This window comes from Rattus norvegicus, chromosome Y (assembly GCF_021556685.1).
Source record: "Rattus norvegicus strain SHRSP/BbbUtx chromosome Y, alternate assembly SHRSP_T2T, whole genome shotgun sequence".
Lineage (NCBI taxonomy): Eukaryota > Metazoa > Chordata > Mammalia > Rodentia > Muridae > Rattus > Rattus norvegicus.
Genome location: NC_141555.1, coordinates 25077282 through 25101540, shown reverse-complemented (window position 1 = coordinate 25101540; position 24259 = coordinate 25077282).

The window sequence follows — 24259 nt, the reverse complement described above, 5'->3', positions numbered from 1 at the left end:
TCCTCATACATGAAAATCACTCAACCTGTCATGGCTTCACAGAGAGATTTCATAACCAGGGTGGTCTTTTCTTAGAATAAGAGAAAGATTTGCCAACCTTCCATAAAGAAAAGCAATCCAGACAGTCTGTGTGTAAGGATGGTTAGCTTAGGCATGACTATCACACACACACACACACACACACACACACACACACACACACATATTCACCCGCACACAGACACAAACACATACACAAAGACATACAGAGAGACAGACAGATAGAAAAACAGACACACACACACAGAAACACACACACACACAGAGACACACGCACATACACACACACTCATACACTCAGAGAGACATACAGAGACACACACACACAAACACTCACACACATAAAAATACACACACACACATACACAGACACACATACACAGACACACACACACATAAACACACACACCGACACAGAGACACACCCACATACACACACACAGACACAGAGACACACCCACATACACACATACACTCAGAGAGACATACAGAGACATACACAAACAAACCCTCACAGACATAAAAATACACACACAGAAACTCACAGATACAAACATACACACACACACACACACACACACACAAACACACACACACCTCTGATGTATGCTTCCTAGAGTGTCTAGGTGCAAAAGGATGAAGTGGCCCCAGGAAATAGTCGGTCAACAGAATATTGGTCTGCCTGCAAGTGAGTTTTGTAGTTGCTCCAAGGTATTCAGTGTCACAACTCTGTTAGAAGGTGTTCAGGGACGCGCTGTTTGCATATATTTTACGCAAGTTGAACAAGCGCTACACAAATCTTGGAGAGCGGGAAGGGGTTTTAGGGTTCATTTACATCGATGGAGGCTTAAGGTACCATGAAGGTCTTCTTTGCTTGAACATTTATAATCTCTGTCCCAGCATCGGTCTGTTGTTCTGGGATCTCCATTTGACCTCCTCAGAAACCGACTCTACTGAATGTGCCCCATCCCCAACATTTAGGTCCCACTTGTTTGATTTCAAAGGAGTGAAGGTTCGGACTCTGCATTCTCTGTCAGATTAAATCCTCGGGAGGCTCCCCTCTAGATGCCATGAATTAACCAGTGGACCCATCGAGTTTCTGCATTTACCCGTATGTCCATTAATTCTGGCCGGTTCTCTCTGCACCGCGCTATCCCTCCATCTTCCCCACCGACCCACTTCTCCTGTCCTCAGTCGCCCTCACTCACCCACAGTATCTGTTCCAGTTTTCCTTTCAGAGAGGTCGATGCTTTCCTTCTCACTGGCCTTCTCCTTTCCTGTGTCCTCTCTATATTTGTGGATTGTAAATAGAATAAGATTTATCTCACAGCTGATACCATGCATAGCAAAATGTCTACCATACCATGTTTGCGTCTCTAGGTCTCAGTTCCCTCTCGGGCGTTTTTTTTTTTTTTTTTTCTTTCTAGTTTCATCTACTTTCCCTGAATCTTCATGATATCATGCCCCCATCCTTATGATATAATTCCCCCACCCCCATGATGTCATGCCCTACCCGCACGATGTCATGCCCCACCTCCATGATGTCATGCCATAGTCCCCGTGATGTCATGCCTGCTCCCCTTGCTAGAATGGTTGTATCAATTCACCAGGTAACATTCTGAATGCTGCCCTGACACCCCACTCCTCTAGGCTCCCAACATTTTCATTCCCTCCTTCTATCTTATCTCCTTTTTCACTGAGAGAGTGGAGGACCGCTCTCGGCACACCCTCTCCCCAGGCAAATCAAGTCCCTGCAGGACTAGATTCATCATCTCCCACCAAGTCCTGAAAACGCAGCCCGGGTGGGAAATCAGGATCCACAGACAGATGACGGGTTTAGTGAACACACGTGAAGACCATTGTGTTCCTCTTCCTCTCTCAATCCTTCCCTCAGCTCTTCAGTGATACTCACTGAGCTTCAGCTGATATTTGTCCACGCGCCTCTGCTTCTGTATCAGTCGGGTGCTCGGTGGAGCCTTGCAGAGGACAATAACGCTACCTTGCCGTCTGCAAACACAAGAAAGGACCAGTAATAATGTCAGGGTTTGCCATTTGCCCATAGGATAAGTCTCACAATCGGCCACTCATCCTTTGGCCATTCCCTCATTTCCTCTTCCATCTCTGTCCCTGTGTCGACTATAGAAAGGGCAATTTCTGAGACAAAATGTTGGGGGTGGGTTTGTGTCCTTATCCTTCCACCTTAGGTCCTCCGTGGCTACGGAACGTGAACATTTCAGTATCCGTAAACCCACTGCTACAAGTCTCAGCTAAAGTCACCCTCATGGACGTCAGGACAGCCTCACCCTTTCCAGATTTCAGGCAAATCATAGAGATAGCACTCACCCTGGACAGTCACTGATTTCAGTTTATTCTCTTTGCCCTCTGTCCCTCTTGCCCGTCTCTACCAAGAAATGATTCTCAAATCCCATTTCCCGTCCTATCCCCTCACCCGCCCATCTGCCTCCTCTCATTACTTTATTCATCCTTCTGAGTGAAATTTAAGCATTTTCTTAGGCCTTTCATCTAGTTTAATCCCTTTGGTTCCATAGATCGTAGTGTGTGAATTCTGTACTTTATGGCTAATAGCCTCTATTAAGAGAATATGTACAAGTTATTTTGTGTCTCAGTTATCCCATTCAGAACTATACTTTCTCATTCAATCTACTTGACTGAAGCTTCACAATGTCCTTATTTATCATAGCTGCATTGTATTTCATTGTGTAAATGAACTAAATTTTCGATAGCCATTTATTGGTTGAGGAGCATCTGGGTTATTTCTATTTTCTGCTCATTATGAAGAACGAAGCTAGGAACATAATGGAGCACATGTCCTATTGGTATGGCAGAATTCTTTTCTGATATAAGGCCAGAAGCAGTATAGTTGAGTCTTTAGGAAGAATATTATTCATTTTCTCAGAATATACTGGATAGATATTTAAAGTCATTTTACGGATTTGATCTTCCCCCAGCAAATGTTATTTCTATCCTGATATTTATCTGCTTCCTCAAAGGAGGTTGCCCTGACTAGACCTCTATCATGGACTCAGGTGATCGCACATGATCCTACTTCCCATTTTAACCGGTCAGTAAGTGCTAGAGCCTATTACTGAGCGTGGGAGGGGAAAGTTGGACATGGAGGGTTAAGGGTGGGGTTAGATAGACAGGAGAGGTAAGAGAGGGGTTGGGGATTTAGCTCAGTGGTAGTGAGCTTGCCTAGCAAGCAGAAGGCACGGGGTTCTGTCCTCAGTCACGAAAAAAAAAAAAAAAGAGGGTAAGATAGATATAGTATTATTACTATATAATATTTTAAAATACATAATATTAGTATTAAATACATTTTATCATGATATAAATATATAGTTTACTATATTAATGTAATATATATTAATTATATATTGTCACAGTGTTGATATATCACAATTTAATATGTTAATATAATATATTAATATTAATTAGATTATTATGATATTAGTATATGACAATTTAATATATTAATTTATTATAGCATAATATTTTATATTTGTGTATATACACACACATACACATATATATACTTATATATATACACATATATACATATATATATATATAATATTATATGCAACTTCAACAAAGTTAATTCCAAGTGGAGCTCACAAATGTATGTGAAATGCTGAGGGCAGAATATATATTTACAGTTCAATTTGCTTATATGGTGGATCATTTTGAACAATTGTCATAGACTGAACCATTCCTGCAGCGTCAGGAGGAAGCGTCCTAGATGGCACTGGATGGAGGATTCATTTGTCCTTCATTTTTGTTTTCTATATTTTTACCTAGTATTTTTCCACCAATGTTCTTAAGGGAAGTTCGTCTGAAATTCTTTTTTTTTTTTTTTTTTTTTTCCCGGAGCTGGGGACCGAACCCAGGGCCTTGCGCTTCCTAGGTAAGCGCTCTACCACTGAGCTAAATCCCCAGCCCTGAAATTCTTTCTTTGTTGAGTCGTTTTGTGATTTATGTTTCAGGGCAACTGTGCTGTCATGGAATAAGTTTTCCTCCTGCTTCTGTTTTTTGGAGTAGGTTGAGAATTCTTTGAAAATCTGGTAGGAGTCTGCGCTCAAACAATCTTGCCTTGGGGCTCTTTCAGTGGGGAAACTTTTAATTAATGTTTCTGTCTCTTTAGGTGTTGTAGAGCTATTTACATAGTTTATCTTACCTCAGTTTACCTGAGGTCACTGTTATCCATCTACACAATCATCCATTTCGTTCAGAGCTTCTAATTGTGCAGACAGCAGGTTTTTGAAGTGAGACCTAAGGATTCTGTGACTTTCATCTCTGCTCTGTGCTGCATGTGCACGTTCCTCTTAGCAGTAATTTCCTTATGTCCCTTAAGTTTGGAGACAATATGGCATCATTTCCATTGAATTCTAGGAACACTTTATTTTTAAAAGTTTTCTCTGAACTGGTGGTACTTCAGTTGCAAGCTTTTGAGTTTCCATGAGTTTATAGGCCTTTTATTATTGTTGAAGTCCAGTTTAAATCCATAGCATTCTGAAAAGATCCAATGGTTAGCACAGTCTTTCTGTATCTGCTGTGGCTTTTTTTCTGTGAGGGAGAACATAATCAGTATAGGATAAGTTTCCATGAGGTACTGAAACAAAAGTGTGTAATTTTGTGTTCATGTGAAATATTCTGTAGATATCAGTGAGGTCAGGTTAATTGAAGCCAGTGTCAGTTACATCTTTTCTTTTTATTGTTTTCTTTTTAGTTTCTGTCTCAATTACATGCCCTTATTGAGATTGGGAAATTGATGTCCCACACTATTAATGTATGAGGTTCTACATGATATTTAAGCTTCAGCAATATTTCTCTCACAAATGTTGCTACTTTTGTCTTTGGGATATAGACATCTAGAATTGAGATGCCATTTTGGTGGATTGTTCCTCTGATGAATATGAAGTGTCCTTCCCCTTCTCTTTTGATTACTTTTGGTGAAAGTCTGATTTGCTGGATATTAGAATGGCTACACCATCTTGCTTCTTGTGTACATTTGCTTGGAAATCTTTTTCCAACCCCTTAGTCTGAGGTTGTGTCTATCTCGGTTGCTGGATTATGTTTCTTGAGTGCAACAGAAGGGTGGATCCTGTTTTTAAATCCATTGTGATAGCTTGTGTCCTTTTACTGTTGAGTAGAGGCCATTAATGCTTAAAGGTATTAATGAGAAGTCATATTTAGCTCATGCTATATTGATGTTGCAGGAGCAGGGTTTTATTGCTTGCATGTTTTTGGTTTTTGGTTTTTCGATTGGGATGTTTCAGTGTGTATGTGAGTATTAGATCTATTCTGTAGGATGCATGGTTTTTTTGTTTGCAGGTTTTTGGGTTTTTGTTTTGGTGAGCTGTTAGAGTATGCATGTGACTATGAGATCCCTTCAGTAGGTTATGCTGTGCAATTATTTATTTCTAGTGGGAGGCAGGGATGGTTCAATTTCTGAAAATCCATCAATATAATCCACTATATAATGAAACTGACAGAAAAATCACATGATAATCTCATTAGATGCTGAAAAAGCTTGGAAAAATATTCCAACCACCCTTCATGTAAAAAGCATTAGAGCGATCAAGGATACAAGACCTATACAGAAACCTAATAGAAGCAATGGACAGCAAGCTGGTATACAACATCAACATAAATGGAAAGAAATGTAAAGCAATTCCATAAAATCAAAGACAATGTAAGGCTGCCCACACTTCCTACTCAGTATAGTATTTGAAATTCTATCAAGGGTAAAAGCATAATTGAAATTTGATTCTGACATGGTATATTGCCAAGACCTTTGAAGGGGGAATGGCACAGAGCTTTAGAACTCATGGGATATGGCCCAGTCTTCAGCACAGCCTTGTTGGGACTTGGTGAATCATGAACCCAACGGGGACTTCATGCAGAGTGTCGCTCAGTTATTGCACTCATATCTCTCTAAATCTAAGAAATACATGAAAATCCTCATAAAGCTTCCCACCACTCAGAGGGCAGCGCCATTGGCATTTGCAATAAAAATGGTTGAGGTCTTTTAGGGATTGCCTCTGGGGCAGATCAGTGCTTCCATCATTGCCAGAGGAAATGTAGAATGGTCAGAGACGACCACCACACTTAAAAAGCATTTGGAAAAATAAAATTGTTCGTGAAACTGGCTAAGATGTTTTCACTACTGACTCTGATGTAAAAAACAATATATGAAACAGTTTGAAGTTCAGAAAAGCTGGGACCTTTTAAGATCAGGGATCAAGAACAATGGTGCCACAGGCTAATGTGGTGAGTGTCACAAATACTGGAGTGTTGAAGACTGATTTCTGACCCAGTTTTGCCCTCAGCTTCCTGTTAGGATTTAATAAGGATTGCCAATCACAGATGTGCATTCTGACCATTTAAAGGAGATATAACATTTTTTTTCCTACTACAAAAGCCTCTACTCAACAAAACTGGAAAATCTGGATGAAATATACAATTTTCCAGATAAACACCAGGTTCCAAAGTTAAATCAGATCCAGATAAACCATCCAAACAGTCCCATAATTCTTTTTTTTTCTTTTTTTTTCTTTTTTTTTGTTACAAATTTCTTTTTTTTTTTATTAACTTGAGTATTTCTTATATACATTTCGAGTGTTATTCCCTTTCCCGGTTTCCGGGCAAACATCCCCCTCCCCCCTCCCCTTCCTTATGGGTGTTCCCCTCCCAACCCTCCCACCATTGCCGCCCTCCCCCCATAGACTAGTTCACTGGGGGTTCAGTCTTAGCAGGACCCAGGGCTTCCCCTTCCACTGGTGCTCTTACTCGTATATTCATTGCTACCTATGGGGTCAGAGTCCAGGGTCAGTCCATGTATAGTCTTTAGGTAGTGGCTTAGTCCCTGGAAGCTCTGGTTGCTTGGCATTGTTGTACTTTTGGGGTCTCGAGCCCCTTCAAGCTCTTCCAGTTCTTTCTCTGATTTCTTCAATAGGGGACCTATTCTCAGTTCAGTGGTTTGCTGCTGGCATTCGCCTCTGTATTTGCTGTATTCTGGCTGTGTCTCTCAGGAGCGATCTACATCCGGCTTCTGTCGGTCTGCACTTCTTTGCTTCATCCATATAGTCCAATTGGGTGGCTGTATATGTATGGGCCAAATGTGGGACAGGCTCTGAATGGGTGTTCCTTCAGTCTCTGTTTTAATCTTTGCCTCTCCCTTCCCTGCCAAGGGTATTCTTTTTCCTCATTTAAAGAAGGAGTGAAGCATTCACATTTTGATCATCCGTCTTGAGTTTCGTTTGTTCTAGGGATCTAGGGTAATTCAAGCATTTGGGCTAATAGCCACTTATCAATGAGTGCATACCATGTATGTCTTTCTGTGATTGGGTTAGTTCACTCAGGATGATATTTTCCAGTTCCAACCATTTGCCTACGAATTTCATAAACTCGTTGTTTTTGATAGCTGAGTAATATTCCATTGTGTAGATGTACCACATTTTCTGTATCCATTCCTCTGTTGAAGGGCATCTGGGTTCTTTCCATTTTCTGGCTATTATAAATAAGGCTGCGATGAACATAGTGGAGCACGTGTCTCTTTTATATGTTGAGGCATCTTTTGGGTATATGCCCAAGAGAGGTATAGCTGGATCCTCAGGCAGTTCAATGTCCAATTTTCTGAGGAACCTCCAGACTGATTTCCAGAATGGTTTTACCAGTCTGCAATCCCACCAACAATGGAGGAGTGTTCCTCTTTCTCCACATCCTCGCCAGCATCTGCTGTCACCTGAGTTTTTGATCTTAGCCAATCGCACTGGTGTGAGGTGAAATCTCAGGGTTGTTTTGATTTGCATTTCCCTTATGACTAAAGATGTTGAACATTTCTTTAGGTGTTTCTCAGCCATTTGGCATTCCTCAGCTGTGAATTCTTTGTTTAGCACTGAACCCAATTTTTTAATAGGGTTATTTGTTTCCCTGCGGTCTAACTTCTTGAGTTCTTTGTATATTTTGGATATAAGGCCTCTATCTGTTGTAGGGTTGGTAAAGATCTTTTCCCAATCTGTTGGTTGCCGTTTTGTCCTAACCACAGTGTCCTTTGCCTTAAAGAAGCTTTGCAGTTTTATGAGATCCCATTTGTCAATTCTTGATCTTAGAGCATAAGCCATTGGTGTTTTGTTCAGGAAATTTTTTCCAGTGCCCATGTGTTCCAGATGCTTCCCTAATTTTTCTTCTATTAGTTTGAGTGTGTCTGGTTTGATGTGGAGGTCCTTGATCCACTTGGACTTAAGCTTTGTACAGGGTGATAAGGATGGATCGATCTGCATTCTTCTACATGTTGCCCTCCAGTTGAACCAGCACCATTTGCTGAAAATGCTATCTTTTTTCCATTGGATGGTTTTGGCTCCTTTGTCAAAAATCAAGTGACCATAGGTGTGTGGGTTCATTTCTGGGTCTTCAATTCTATTCCATTGGTCTATCTGTCTGTCTCTGTACCAATACCATGCAGTTTTTATCACTATTGCTCTGTAATACTGCTTGAGTTCAGGGATAGTGATTCCCCCTGAAGTCCTTTTATTGTTGAGGATAGCTTTAGCTATCCTGGGTTTTTTGTTATTCCAGATGAATTTGCAAATTGTTCTGTCTAACTCTTTGAAGAATTGGATTGGTATTTTGATGAGGATTGCATTGAATCTGTAGATTGCTTTTGGTAAAATGGCCATTTTTACTATATTAATCCTGCCAATCCATGAGCATGGGAGATCTTTCCATCTTCTGAGGTCTTCTTCAATTTCTTTCTTCAGTGTCTTGAAGTTCTTATTGTACAGATCTTTTACTTGCTTGGTTAAAGTCACACCGAGGTACTTTATATTATTTGGGTCTATTATGAAGGGTGTCGTTTCCCTAATTTCTTTCTCGGCTTTTTTCTCTTTTGTATAGAGGAAGGCAACTGATTTATTTGAGTTAATTTTATACCCAGCCACTTTGCTGAAGTTGTTTATCAGCTTTAGTAGTTCTCTGGTGGAACTTTTGGGATCACTTAAATATACTATCATATCATCTGCAAATAGTGATATTTTGACCTCTTCTTTTCCGATCTGTATCCCTTTGATCTCCTTTTGTTGTCTGATTGCTCTGGCTAGAACTTCAAGAACTATATTGAATAAGTAGGGAGAGAGTGGGCAGCCTTGTCTAGTCCCTGATTTTAGTGGGATTGCTTCAAGTTTCTCTCCATTTAGTTTAATGTTAGCAACTGGTTTGCTGTATATGGCTTTTACTATGTTTAGGTATGGGCCTTGAATTCCTATTCTTTCCAGGACTTTTATCATGAAGGGGTGTTGAATTTTTGTCAAATGCTTTCTCAGCATCTAATGAAATGATCATGTGGTTCTGTTCTTTCACTTTGTTTATATAATGGATCACGTTGATGGTTTTCCGTATATTAAACCATCCCTGCATGCCTGGGATGAAGCCTACTTGATCATGGTGGATGATTGTTTTGATGTGCTCTTGAATTCGGTTTGCCAGAATTTTATTGAGTATTTTTGCGTCGATATTCATAAGGGAAATTGGTCTGAAGTTCTCTTTCTTTGTTGTGTCTTTGTGTGGTTTAGGTATAAGAGTAATTGTAGCTTCGTAGAAGGAATTCGGTAGGGCTCCATCTGTTTCAATTTTGTGGAATAGTTTGGATAATATTGGTATGAGGTCTTCTCTGAAGGTTTGGTAGAATTCTGCACTAAACCCATCTGGACCTGGGCTCTTTTTGGTTGGGAGACCTTTAATGACTGCTTCTATTTCCTTAGGAGTTATGGGGTTGTTTAACTGGTTTATCTGTTCCTGATTTAACCTTGATACCTGGCATCTGTCTAGGAAATTGTCCATTTCCTGAAGATTTTCAAATTTTGTTGAACATAGGCCCTTATAGTAAGATCTGATGATTTTTTGAATTTCCTCTGAATCTGTGGTTATGTCTCCCTTTTCATTTCTGATTTTGTTAATTTGGATGCACTCTCTGTGTCCTCTCGTTAGTCTGGCTAAGGGTTTATCTATCTTGTTGATTTTCTCAAAGAACCAACTTTTGGTTCTGTTGATTCTTTCTATGGTCCTTTTTGTTTCTACTTGGTTGATTTCAGCTCTGAGTTTGATTATTTCCTGCCTTCTACTCCTCCTGGGTGTATTTGCTTCTTTTTGTTCTAGAGCTTTTAGGTGTGCTGTCAAGCTGCTGACATATGCTCTTTCCTGTTTCTTTCTGCAGGCACTCAGCGCTATGAGTTTTCCTCTTAGCACAGCTTTCATTGTGTCCCATAAGTTTGAGTATGTTGTATCTTCATTTTCATTAAATTCTAAAAAGTTTTTAATTTCTTTCTTTATTTCTTCCTTGACCAGGTTATCATTGAGTAGAGCATTGTTCAATTTCCACGTATATGTGGGCATTCTTCCCTTATTGTTATTGAAGACCAGTTTTAGGCCGTGGTGGTCCGATAGCACGCATGGGATTATTTCTATCTTTTTGTACCTGTTGAGGCCCGTTTTTTGACCAATTATATGGTCAATTTTGGAGAAAGTACCATGAGGAGCTGAGAAGAAGGTATATCCTTTTGCTTTAGGATAGAATGTTCTATAAATATCCGTTAAGTCCATTTGGCTCATGACTTCTCTTAGTCTGTCGACATCACTGTTTAATTTCTGTTTCCATGATCTGTCCATTGATGAGAGTGGGGTGTTAAAATCTCCCACTATTATTGTGTGAGGTGCAATGTGTGTTTTGAGCTTTAGTAAGGTTTCTTTTACGTATGTAGGTGCCCTTGTATTTGGGGCATAGATATTGAGGATTGAGAGTTCATCTTGGTTGATTTTTCCTTTGATGAATATGAAGTGTCCTTCCTTATCTTTTTTGATGACTTTTAGTTGGAAATTGATTTTATTTGATATTAGAATGGCTACTCCAGCTTGCTTCTTCTGACCATTTGCTTGGAAAGTTGTTTTCCAGCCTTTCACTATGAGGTAGTGTCTGTCTTTGTCTCTGAGGTGTGTTTCCTGTAGGCAGCAGAATGCAGGGTCCTCGTTGCGTATCCAGTTTGTTAATCTATGACTTTTTATTGGGGAGTTGAGGCCATTGATATTGAGAGATATTAAGGAATAGTGATTATTGTTTCCCTTTATATTCATATTTGGATGTGAGGTTATGTTTGTGTGCTTTCATTCTCTTTGTTTTGTTGCCAAGACGATTAGTTTCTTGCTTCTTCTAGGGTATAGCTTGCCTCCTTATGTTGGGCTTTACCATTTATTATCCTTTGTAGTGCTGGATTTGTAGAAAGATATTGTGTAAATTTGGTTTTGTCATGGAATATCTTGGTTTATCCATCAATGTTAATTGAGAGTTTTGCTGGATACAGTAACCTGGGCTGGCATTTTTGTTCTCTTAGGGTCTGTATGACATCAGTCCAGGATCTTCTGGCCTTCATAGTTTCTGGCAAGAAGTCTGGTGTGATTCTGATAGGTCTCCCTTTATATGTTACTTGACCTTTTTCCCTTACTGCTTTTAATATTCTTTCTTTATTTTGTGCGTTTGGTGTTTTGACAATTATGTGACGGGAGGTGTTTCTTTTCTGGTCCAATCTATTTGGAGTTCTGTAGGCTTCTTGTATGCCTATGGGTATCTCTTTTTTTAGGTTAGGGAAGTTTTCTTCTATGATTTTGTTGAAGATATTTACTGGTCCTTTGAGCTGGGAGTCTTCACTCTCTTCTATACCTATTATCCTTAGGTTTGATCTTCTCATTGAGTCCTGGATTTCCTGTATGTTTTGGACCAGTAGCTTTTTCCGCTTTACATTATCTTTGACAGTTGAGTCAATGATTTCTATGGAATCTTCTGCTCCTGAGATTCTCTCTTCCATTTCTTGTATTCTTTTGGTGAAGCTTGTATCTACAGCTCCTTGTCTCTTCTTTTGGTTTTCTATATCCAGGGTTGTTTCCATGTGCTCTTTCTTGATTGCTTCTATTTCCATTTTTAATTCCTTCATCTGTTTGATTGTGTTGTCCTGGAATTCTTTCAGGGATTTTTGCCATTCCTCTCTGTAGGCTTCTACTTGTTTATTAATGATTTCCTGTGTTTCCTAAGTGTGTTCATGTCTTTCTTGAAGTCCTCCAGCATCATGATCAAATATGATTTTGAAACTAGATCTTGCTTTTCTGGTGTGTTTGGATATTCCATGTTTGTTTTGGTGGGAGAATTGGGCTCCGATGATGGCATGCAGTCTTGGTTTCTGTTGCTTGGGTTCCTGCGCTTGCCTCTCGCCATCAGATTATCTCTAGTGTTACTTTGTTCTGCTATTTCTGACAGTGGCTAGACTGACCTATAAGCCTGTGTGTCAGGAGTGCTGTAGACCTGTTTTCCTCTCTTTCAGTCAGTTATGGGGACAGTGTGTTCTGCTTTCGGGCGTGTAGTTTTTCCTCTCTACAGGTCTTCAGCTGTTCCTGTGGGCCTGTGTCTTGAGTTCACCAGGCAGCTTTCTTGCAGCAGAAAATTTGGTCTTACCTGTGGTCCCGAGGCTCAGGTTCGCTCGTGGGGTGCTGCCTAGGGGCTCTCTGCAGCGGCAGCAACCAGGAAGACCTGTGCCGCCCCTTCCGGGAGCTTCAGTGCACCAGGGTTCCAGATGGTCTTTGGCTTTTTCCTCTGGCGTCCGAGATGTGTGTGCAGGGAGCAGTCTCTTCTGGTTTCCCAGGCTTGTCTGCCTTTCTGAAGGTTTAGCTCTCCCTCCCATGGGATTTGGGTGCAGAGAACTGTTTATCCGGTCTGTTTCTTTCAGGATCCGGCGGTGTCTCAGGCGCAGAACTCCTGCCGCTCCTGGGCCCTCCCCCACAGGAGCCCAGAGGCCTTATACAGTTTCCTCTTGGGCCAGGGATGTGGGCAGGGGTGAGCAGTGTTGGTGGTCTCTTCCGCTCTGCAGCCTCAGGAGTGCCCACCTTACCAGGCGGTTGGGTCTCTCTCTCACCGGGTCTGGGAGCAGAGAGCTGCTGCGGGCCGGGATCCGCGGGTGTCGAGATATAACATTTTTATACAGATGTTTAGATTTCTGTTTTTTTAAAGATTCTAATAATAGTACTTTTAAAGATAAATAATACAATACTTAACAATTTCTCTGTAAATTCAAATTGCTTACATGTGAAGTTACATTATCCTTGGGAGTAATTTGTTTTCTTTAGGTGAACTATGGAATATTTGTTCTATTACAGTATTGGGTATCACTTTTTTCAGCACTAAGCAAGAGATGAAAACAAGAACATGATCACATTTCTGTAATAAAATATTCAATAAATTAATGGTGTATAGGGAAAATACTTCCCTTTGGGAAATAGAGAAAACCTAGAAAATTGAACAGTATGTCATAGGAATGAACTTGGGAATAAAAATATTATCTAGAAGAATCTCCTACACTCTATGTTCCTAAATCTTTTCTACCCATGCCGAGCCCCTAAATAACATTCTCCATTCAGAGCAATTAACCACTAATGAAGAAAAGAGAAGTCTCTAGCTGTAAAGAGATGGAGTATATAAAGGTTTCCCCTGTGTCACAAGAGACTCTCCTGGAAATGGCACACTCAAAACTGATCAATGTAAGGAAAGCTGTTCAGCAGGTTGGCCATGGCAGTTCTCAGTGACATCATCATTTCGAAGTCCCTGAAAAATCTCTTGAAATCTGGAGAGCCCTAGCTCCTTCTGTGATGACACACGTGTTGTGACAGCACCTGCAGTTCAGATATTTCTCAGTTCCTCTAGGACTTACTAATTGGTCTCTAATTCAGAGTAAACACACATCTGGGAGGGAGAACAAAGAGGATGAAGAAATCAGAGATGGGAAGAAGGAAGCTGCCAGTCTGTCTTGGTATAGAAAAGGAAGAAATATGTGGTTCATTGGAGAGCTCAGTCCATCCTGGGTAGGTTTTTAGTGGGTTTCCTGGGAAGACAGCCTGATCTGAGCCTTCCACATATTCCACATATCAGGATCTGGGAGCCTCTCAGAAGCATCTGTACTTCCCTGTTCTTATGGTTCCTGGAAGTCAGAGTGTTTATATCATTCATAACTTTATTCCAAAAGTCTAGTGTTGGGAAGGACACAGTTGTTTCCTGAGAGCTCATGGACTTTATCTTTTTTGTCAAGAAGAAAAAGGTCCTAAGGAAGAAGGGATGGAGAAGTATTGTGTCTGCATCTCAGAGTAAACTCCTCCACACTTTGAATCACTATAGTGCAGTTTGTGTCTCACACTGATATCTGCCAGAAAGAAGTGCTTCTAGTTAAGATTTCATCATCTCAGTCTTTCACTAGTATTACTCTAAGTACCATTCCCTGACAGTGACCCTTTAGATTTCTGAGTCAATAGGTGAGATTACCTAGCAGTTTCTTTTCTTTTATTTCTTCCATCTTTTTCATTTTTAGCAAATTTTATTGCTTATTTAAATGGATATTTCTATATTTACATTTCAAATGTTATTTTCTTTCCCAGTTTTCTGTCACTAAGTGCCCTAACTAATCCCCCTCCCCTTCCTCTATAACCTCCCTTACTGCACCTTGACATTCCCTTGAACTGGGAGTCAAACCTGGGAAGGACCAAGGGCTTCTACTTCCATTGGTGCCCAACAGGGCCATTCTCTGTTACATATACAGTTGGAGCCATAGTTCTGTCCATGCAGAGAATATTGGCTTAGTACCAGAAATCTCTGGTTCTTTGACATTGTTTTTCTTATGGAGTTGAAAGCCAATTCAGTTCTGTTTGGAGTGACGCCCTTGACACCCTCCATTGTTGATATTATTATTATTATGGTTAAAATTAAGTATGACTATTTTCATGGATAATTCACAACCAGGTGCAAATTACTAATACACATGTGGTGGTCAAGAAAAATAATAGCATTTTAAAGTTGTCCTGCTGACTAATAATATGACAAACCTGTGACATTTCTGATAATATGTCAACATCAGCTGATTTCCTGACCACACCAATATTGTATCTTTGGCCTGAGTAAATGTTTCTTACTTCTCCCCTCCCTGTGTTACCCTTGTTATGTTATAAATTCAGCCTTGGAGGAAAATAAAATTGTCGCCTTGATTAGACTCTTCTCTTGACTTCCTTCTTTGTGACTCATGTCCCCAATTCAATTCCAGGCACCCTCAGACCTCTCACTTACACATGGCACCCAATGTGAGGCTCTTTGAAGGTGTCCTGGAGGAGAAAGCCATTCCCTGTGAATAGGGCGGTCTGTCTTCTTTGTTTGTGGAGCCTTTCCTCCCCCTTGGAGCTTTTGCTCCCACCCTCACACCCTTCCAGAGCTTTTGCTGAGTGATGGGACAAGCATTCTATAGTCATCTTTTGTGACTTTTGAGAGGACTCAGGGAGTCACTCAGGACACAAAGAATAGGGTTAAATTTAAAAAAAAAAATCTTAGATTTTGTAAAAATATTTGTCCATATTCCACAGGAGGGAACAATTGATTCAAAAGACAATACAGAGTTAGTGATTGTTTAATCGATGGGCTAACACTTTTACTGAAATCTACCCTCTGTAGTTAATAAACGTTTTGTGCTTTTTCAGTAAAAAGGTTGACTCTCCTTGTGTGGATGAGCAACCCCACGTACATGGATTAAAAACCTTATACCCTCATGGTACTGCAGCGGTCACTTTGTCAATCTGTGCTCCATGGTTGTGTTCCAAAGTCATGCACTACGGGTTCTTACAATATTTTGGTGCTTCACAGGGAACTGTGCTCCATCCAGACCAAAATTCACGAAGAGATCGGAGGTAAGCTCAAGCAAATCTGTGTTTTGTGTTCTGTGTTACTTTCTGTTTTGTCTCTGTGTCATGTCTCGTCTTTGTTTCATGTTGACTTGTGTTGTCTGCCTCTGCTGTCTGAAGAGTTTGAGTCCCCACTGGAGAGGGATTAGAGTCCTCTTGGTGGTCGCTATTGCTCTGTAAGGGGCTTATGGCTGTGATAGGTCAACTTGCTAGTTGTCACAGGCCACAGGACCTAGAGGATGCTCTAGGAGGAGAAAGGAACCTAGGGGACATTCTAGAATCCCATTGGGAGGTGGGATCAGATGGTTTGCTTCATCCCAGAAGCAGCTAAAATTAAGATGCATTTTCAGCCATGTTCTGAAGGTCACAGGCTTCAGTGAGATGGCTTGGTGAAGGGCTACTACTGCAGTCTTGGGAGGGCTATACTTCTATTAAAGATCAGTGTTAGTAATCTACTTATAGATCATAAGAGGCAGGAAAACCAATGCAATTGTGAACCCTGCCTCAGGAATGGCTGCACAAAGGGTCCTTAAAACCAATTGTCTCTAACTATAGCTTATTCTCTGATACCTGAGGCTGCAGTCTCATAACAACCCCTTGGACAAGCCCCCTTCAATACTCAAATGGTATTTTCTCTTGATCTTTTGGCGCAAGGTCACCAGGCATGTCTGACAGCCTGGAAGAAACTTCCCACCTAAAGTAGACAAACCATATAATTATTTTACAACCACTTGGCATATAGCACTCAGGTCCTAACCATCTCTCCATCCTTTTGTTATTAATTCTTGTTGGAAGCCTAGTGTCCTTCAGAGTCTGGGTCCCTTGAGAGGCAAAGCCTTTGAGCTTACTCTAAGGAGCTGAGCTGAACTGAGGAGAATCTAAGACCAGAGAGACAGACGGTAACAGACCAGCTGCCCCATCTACTCTCCTTTTTGTTTCACAGGCTCAAAGCTTATGCTCAATAATGGGCTGGACTTTTCACCCCAAGAAAGCTGGCTAATTTAGCTGTGCGACTGAATGCTATTTGTCACCTGATCTGGGTGTTCCACCTGCTCTCACCAGGCCACCACTAGCATTCTTGCCTGGAACCTTACCGCTGTTCTTGGAAATTTTATCACCTAAGACACTGTGTTCTTTGACTTAAAATATATCCCATCCTACTAATATGCATGTCCCAGATTCACGATCTGAAGGACCTAATTCTAAAACAAGGGGATGGTGCATCCCCCTAAATATTAAATTTACCTCCACAGTCTGAACCAGTATTGATATACTTGGGGTCTTAGAATGTTTCAGTCAGGTACTTATACGGAGACTATATTTACTATAAAATTGTTAAAAGAGACAGTGCATTCGTACTGCCCTTCTTTTGGGCACTGATCCAAAGAAGAAGCCCACGGAGGCAAAGAATATGGCACAAGGTACACATGACTTGATCTACAGAGTGCACTCCGCTGAGAGGACCTGCTTGCTCAAAGAACTGCACAGAGTCAAGTCCATGGTCATCCCACACTCCAGGACAGCTAAAATATGTATTGTTCAACAATGCAATACTTTTCATAGTATTTGAGTTTTTGGATAATGCAATTACGATTGTTGCAGGAACACAAATTGTATTGTCTATTTGATTTATTTTGAGAATTTAAAAAATGTCAACCAGCATGTTATTTTTCCTTCTATGTATCAACACATTATTTATTTTTCAGTTATTGATGCTGTACTTTAATGACATGGGGTTTGCTTATTTCTTATTTGACATGCATGGGATACCTATTTATCTCTTTGACTTTTGCCTATATATTTTGGCCCTTGGACATTTAATCATTTAACATGCCTTGTTAAATAACAGGGAGATAATATAGCAAGAAAACCTATTCGCTTATATTATCGTAGGCTAACTATTGACGATGTTTGATGAGGGTCACGCTCACCTAACAAATCTCCATGGCAGTCCAGGCAAGGACATTTTTGTCCTTCAGTCAAATGAGGCCAACATTCTTTTCTGCCTACTGTCCTGATGGCTTTGCTAAAAAAAACAAAAAGTTCTCACCACTATGTGCTAAGCTGGACAGTCAATGATGAATAAGAGAGTGATATATTAATGAATAAACGATCTAAGACAGGAGGGCCGACATTAGCTGCTGCCTTATCCCATGATGGGCCCTGGCTACAAGATTCTCTTATCCTTGTGAGAAATAACACCTCAACCTAAGACAGATGCAGTTTCCAAGGGGTTCATTCCAGTACATGGATGGCCATTGATCACTTTTACATTTGAATATAAGTAAGGGGGAGGTTTTGGTTGTGATGCCCTTGAAGCCCTCCATTGTAGATGTTATTTTTATGGTTAGAATTAAGAATGACTAGGTTCATGGAAAATCCCCAACCAGCTGCAGAAGACTAATACAAATCTGGTGGTCAAGAAAAATAATAATATGATAATGTTTGCCTGCTGATTAATACTATGACAAACCTGTGAACTCTCTGGCATCCTTTCAACATCAGTTTTGTGTCCAAACGAATCCTGTGTTTTTGCCCTGCATAATTGTTTCTTAGTTCCCCCTCCCTCTGTTACCCCTGTTATGGTATAAATTCAGCCTTGGAGAAAAATAAAATTGACACCTTTTTCAGACACTTGTCTTGGCATCCTTCTTCATGTCCTTTCTCCCACATTTTGTTCAATGTATCCTCAGAACCCTCACTTACACAGCATTTGCAATACTTTCTCAAAATCTACCAACCACTGATCAGTTGTCAGTAAACTAGTTTGCCACAAGCATGCACTTCTATATTTGATATGCTCTAGCAATGTCTCTCAGCAAAGGTCTGTATCCGCTACCTGGCAGCATGCACTTCATAGCTTCATCAATCATATCTAGTTTTGGTGGCATACACACACACACACACACACACACACACACACACACACACACACACACATATTTGGTGTCTCCTACAGCAATGAGTTTAGGTAGAATTTTAGCATGAATTCTGCACAATTAGCTATAGAATGTAGAATCCACAAATGACAATACCAAACAATCTCACCCCTATTCTTATGAACCTATTGAAGTTGAGGTTTCACTGGTCCTCAAGCCATTGCTCTAACTACCCATCCTCCTAAGTATTATGTATGGCCTGAAGATAAGAATCATGTTAAAACATCCAAAACACTCAAGATTGACATGGGGATCACAGGTAGGTAGATATGAGAAAACAGATACTTAAATGGAAATAGAACAGCATTCTATAGTCCACGTTGTAGTTTGTTTTATTGCTATCTGTAATTTTTGGATAAAATTAATATTTGGGAGTTTAACATTTGAAGTACATACACAATATTTACATTGTTATATTCACTCTACTGCCGGAGCCACTTTGTTGCCCAAAATCACTAAAAAAAAAAATGGAATTGGAAAACAGATTTTTTTGATATCACATTCAGCAATATATGTAAAGTCCCCTCTCAAGGAATGTTCAATTAGAAAATGAAATACAATACAATGAAGGTAAATTCAGGTCTTTGGGAAACAGCGAAAACCTAGGAAATTGAACTGTATGTCACAGGAAGGAACCTGATAATAGAATTATGATCCAGAAGAATATCCTCCATTCTATGTTCCTAGACGTTTTCTACCCACGACAAGCCCCTGAATGACATTTCCATTCAAACCATGGAAACACTAATGCAGGAAGAGAAGTCTCTAGACTTAGAGAGATGTAGTACGTAAAGGTTTCCGCTGTGTCACAGGAGACACACGTGCAAATCGCTCCCTTGAATCTATTCAATGTAAGGAAAGCTGTTAAGCAGGTAGCTGTGGCAGTTCTCAGTGACATCATCCTTAGGCCCTCCCTGAAAAATCTCTTGTATCCTAGAGAGCCCTAGTTTTTTCTGTGACGTCACGAGTGTTGCTCTGACAACAACTGATTCTCCGATAATCCTTCAGTACCTATAGGGGTTACTAATTGACTGCTAATTCAGAGTAAAGAGCTATTTGGGAGGGAGGACAAAGAGGATGATGAAATCAGAGATGGGGAGAAGGAAGCTGCCCTTCTGTCTTGGTATAAAAAAAGGAAGAAATTCGTGGATTATGGGAAATCTCAGTAAGTAGTGGTTAGGAGTTGAGTAGATTCACTGAAGACAAAGACTTGACCTTAGCCCTCCACAAACGAGACTCAGGTGCCGGGATCTGCTCAGAAGCTTCTGGACTTCCCTGCTTCTTATGGGTCCTGGAAGTCAGAGAGTTTATGTCATTAATTTCTTTATTCCAAAAGCCAGGTGTTGGGAAGTGCACCCTTGTTTCAGGAGAGTTCATGGCTTTTATTCTTTTTGCCCAGAATATAAAGGTCCAAAGGAAGAAAGGAAGACAAGTATTGTGTCTTCAGATCAGGGTAAACTCCTTGATGCTTTAGATTCCTGTAGTGCAGTGTGTGTCTGACACTGCTATATGGTAGAGAGAAATGTATATAGTTGAGACTTCACCATCTCAGTATTTCTACTAGTGTTACTCTGACTGCCATTCCCTGACAGTGACTCTCTAGATTTCAGAGTCAATAGGTGTGAATAGCTGGCAGGTTTTTTTTTTCATTTTTTTTTTTACTTTATACCAAATGTTATTACATTTGTGATTGGATATTTCTATAATTACATTTCAAATATTTTTCCTTTCTCAATTTCCTGCACAGAAGTTTCCTAACCAGTCCCCTTCCCCTTCTTCTACAAACCCCCTTGCTGCCCTTTGACATTCCTTTAAACTGGGTTTCAAACCAAGGAAAGACCAAGGACTTCTCCTTCCATTTCTGCCCACCAAAGCCATCGTGTGCTACATATCCAGTTTGAGCCATAGTTCTCTCCATGTTCAGTCTTTGAATATGAGTTCAGTACCAAAAAGCGCTGGTTCGTTGGCGTTGTTTTTCTTTTTTTTTCTTTTTTTTTTTTTTTTTTTTTCGGAGCTGGGGACCGAACCCAGGGCCTTGCGCTTGCTAGGCAAGCGCTCTACCACTGAGCTATATCCCCAACCTGGCGTTGTTTTTCTTATGGGGTTGAAAGTCCCTCCACCACTTGTAATCCTACCTCAAAATCTACCAACAAGAGAACCTTTTCAAGTTTACTGGTTTGCCAGTAGCTTTCATTTCTGTATTTGATATGCTCTAGCTGTGTCTCTCAGGAAAGTTCTATATCCTTTTCCTGGCATCAGGGACTTCTTAGCTTCATCAATCTTATCTAGTTTTGGTGGCTGACAATATATATATATATATATATATATATATATATATATATATATATATATATATATATATTCTATATACTTTTGTTGGCTCCTACAGGTATGAGGTTAGGTGGAATTTTAACATGGATTCTGTGCAACTAGGTCAAGAATTTAGAATCCACAAATGACAATGCCAAATAGACTCCATCCTGTTCTTATGAAACTATTGAAGTTGAGGTTTCCCTTGACTTCAAGCCATTCCTCTCCCTGCCCATCTTCCTGAATTTTATATTTGGCCTAAACAAAGAATCATGGTAAAACATCCAAAACCCTCAAGTCTCTTCCTGGGAACATCATAAGGTAGATATTATGTAAATGATATCTAATGGGACTGCAAAACCACATTCTATAGTCTATGTTGTCCTTTGTTTTACAGATGTCTCATAATTTTTGGATGATATATGCATTTCAGAGTTCATCATTTGAAGTAGGCACACAATATTTACACTGTTCTTTTCACTCTATAGCTGTCCCACATTTGTTGCCAAAATCATTGCAAAAAGAATTTTTGAGTGCACATTCAGGAAAATATAAAGGCCCCATCAAGGATTGTACAATAAGAAAATGTAATACAATATTCATTCAATTGAAGGTCTGTAAGGAAAATACTTCCCTTTGAGAAACAGAGAAAACCTAGGTAATTGAAGTGTATCTCACAGGAATGGACCTGGGAATAAAATTATTATCCAAAAGAATCTGCAGCACTCCATGATCCCAGACCTTTTCTACCCATGCCAAGCCCCTGAATAAATTTCTCCATTCAGAATATGTAATCACTAATGAAAGAAAGAGAAGAACTTAACTTTAGAGAGATGTAGTACGTAAAGTTTTTCAATGTGTCACAGGAGACACTAAGGGAAAGGGCATCCTCGAAACTGGTCAATGTAAGGAAAGCTGTTCAGCAGGTAGACCATGGCAGTTCTCAGTGACATTATCATTAGGCTATGCCTGAAAAATCTCTTGTACCCTGGAGAGCCCTAGCTTCTTCTGTGATGACACAAGTGTTGTCTTGACAGCAACTGCCTCTCAGATATTCCTTTAGTATATCTAGGGTTTACTAATTGGTCTCTAATTCAGAGTAAAGAGCCATTTGGTCGGGAGGACAAATAAGATGAAGAGATCAGAGATGGGGAGAAAGAAGCTTTCATCAGTCTTAGAATAGAAAAAGAAGAAATATTGGTTCCTGGAAAAAATCCAGGGAAGATGGCTTTAGTTCTTTTTTTCTCTAGGTTCACTGCGCTCTTGGAGAAGTTTCTGAACATCCTAAAGACCTTTGGGCAGATAGTAAAGTTTCTAGATACCCCTTTTTAGATTTCGATCGTCCTGGGGATTATATGACTGATAGTAAATGTTTCCCAGGAAGAGTGCTAGAGCCAGATTGATTTTTAGACGCTTTAGAAGACATGGAATTTTTCTGATATACTTGGTCTAATTGCACAAAGTCTAAATGATTTTTTTTCAATGTGGACTTTCCCTCAGACCTTTAGAAATTTAAAAAAGGTTTTGTATTTTTGAAGTCTAATTTGCACAATGACAAATCACTTTGAGCATGGAGAACACTTTCTGGAGCCCTAGAGAGGGGTGAAGAAATTCCCTGAAACCCTGGGAAAGCTGGTGAACATGCCTCTTGGGTAGAAGGAGGTGTTACTTTAGCATCTTTGTACGATATTGAATATTCAGCATGCCCTTGCAAGGATTGGCAACTTTCTACATTTCCTTGTTCATTTTTCGAAAATTCCAGGCCATTTGGACAGATGGAGAAGGTGTGGGACTCACCTTAGGAGTAGTTGTAGGTTTTGGTGTCTCTTTGGCCGAAGAAGATGGCACAAGATCCCTCCTGGCAGAAGGGGGATGATTTAAACTGTCTTCCTTAGACGAGAAATTTCTCAAGACTCCATCAGAAGGATCAAAACTTAACGCATTGTTTCTAGAAACTGGATGACTGTGGTCTACTTTGGTAGAGGGAGAATGTTGACTATTTCTCCCCAGAGTGCACATGTGAAATAAATCTACCTGAGTAGATGGGGATAGTTGTAAAGCATGCTGTTCAGATGCAGTAGATCCTTAGACATCCTTCTCAGATGAGGAAGGTCTTAATGTACCCTGTATATATGTAGAAATCCTGACTGTGACATCAGAATGGGGGGGGAGGTATTAGAGATACCTCTCCTAGAGCATCATGGACATATGTGAGAGGTCTGAGAGCCTCATGAGCAGATAAGGATGTTTCTAGATATCTTTGTGTAATAGTGGAAGTTCCAAGAAAATTGTCTTCTGCTGGAGAAGTGAAAACAGACTTTCAAATAGAAGTGGCAGGTTCCCTAGACTGCTTGAAAAGCAAAACAGTTTCCAAGGCCCTTTAAGAAGATAAGGTAAAATCAAGAGCCTTTGAGGTATTTGGCAGATGTTCTGTGTCCGCTTCTGGGTATAAAGAAGGACTGGCAAGCCTTTGTACATATTTGGAAGAGTGTGTAGCATCTTCTGTAGTTGGGGAAGATGGCTCATCTTGAGGAGATAAGCAAGTTCCTATAGCCTACTGTGAGTTTGTGGAGGTCGTATGCATTCTTTTGAACAAATGTAATTCAAGGAATCCCTTTCCTAAGATTTCGAGGATGCTACAGACACTGGTGTTTCCATATCATGTCCCTCCAGTCCTGGTTCACATATGGTTGGATCTATAACCTTCTCTACAGATGGAATATATCCTAGAATATCTTTTGTATATATGTCACATCCACAAGACATTTCTAAAGATGTGGTTGTTTCTTGTACCACACTCTCTTTATGAGATAGAGTACTCCTCAGAGAGTCCTGCTCAGTTTTGGGAAATTCTAGCATCTCTGATGTATATGTGGAAAATTTTGGAGCCTCTCCTTTCAGGACAGAATGACCTAGAGTCCCCTGAGGAGGTAGGGGATGTTTTATGTTCTGTACATTGTATAAATATGGACTGTGCATGGCTCATTGCCTGTGTGTTGAGATAAACTTGGCTTTTTTTGGGCCGGATGACAAGTCAAGAGGGTCCTTTTCGGTGGTATTTGAATAATTGATATTTGAATAATTCTCTGTATAGGGACATTGGAAGTACTGGGGGACATGGACAGTGTGCTACTCATATTTTTTATGTACAGAATGCACAAGAGTCCCTTGGGTGGACTCAGAATTTTCTACCACAACTTGTG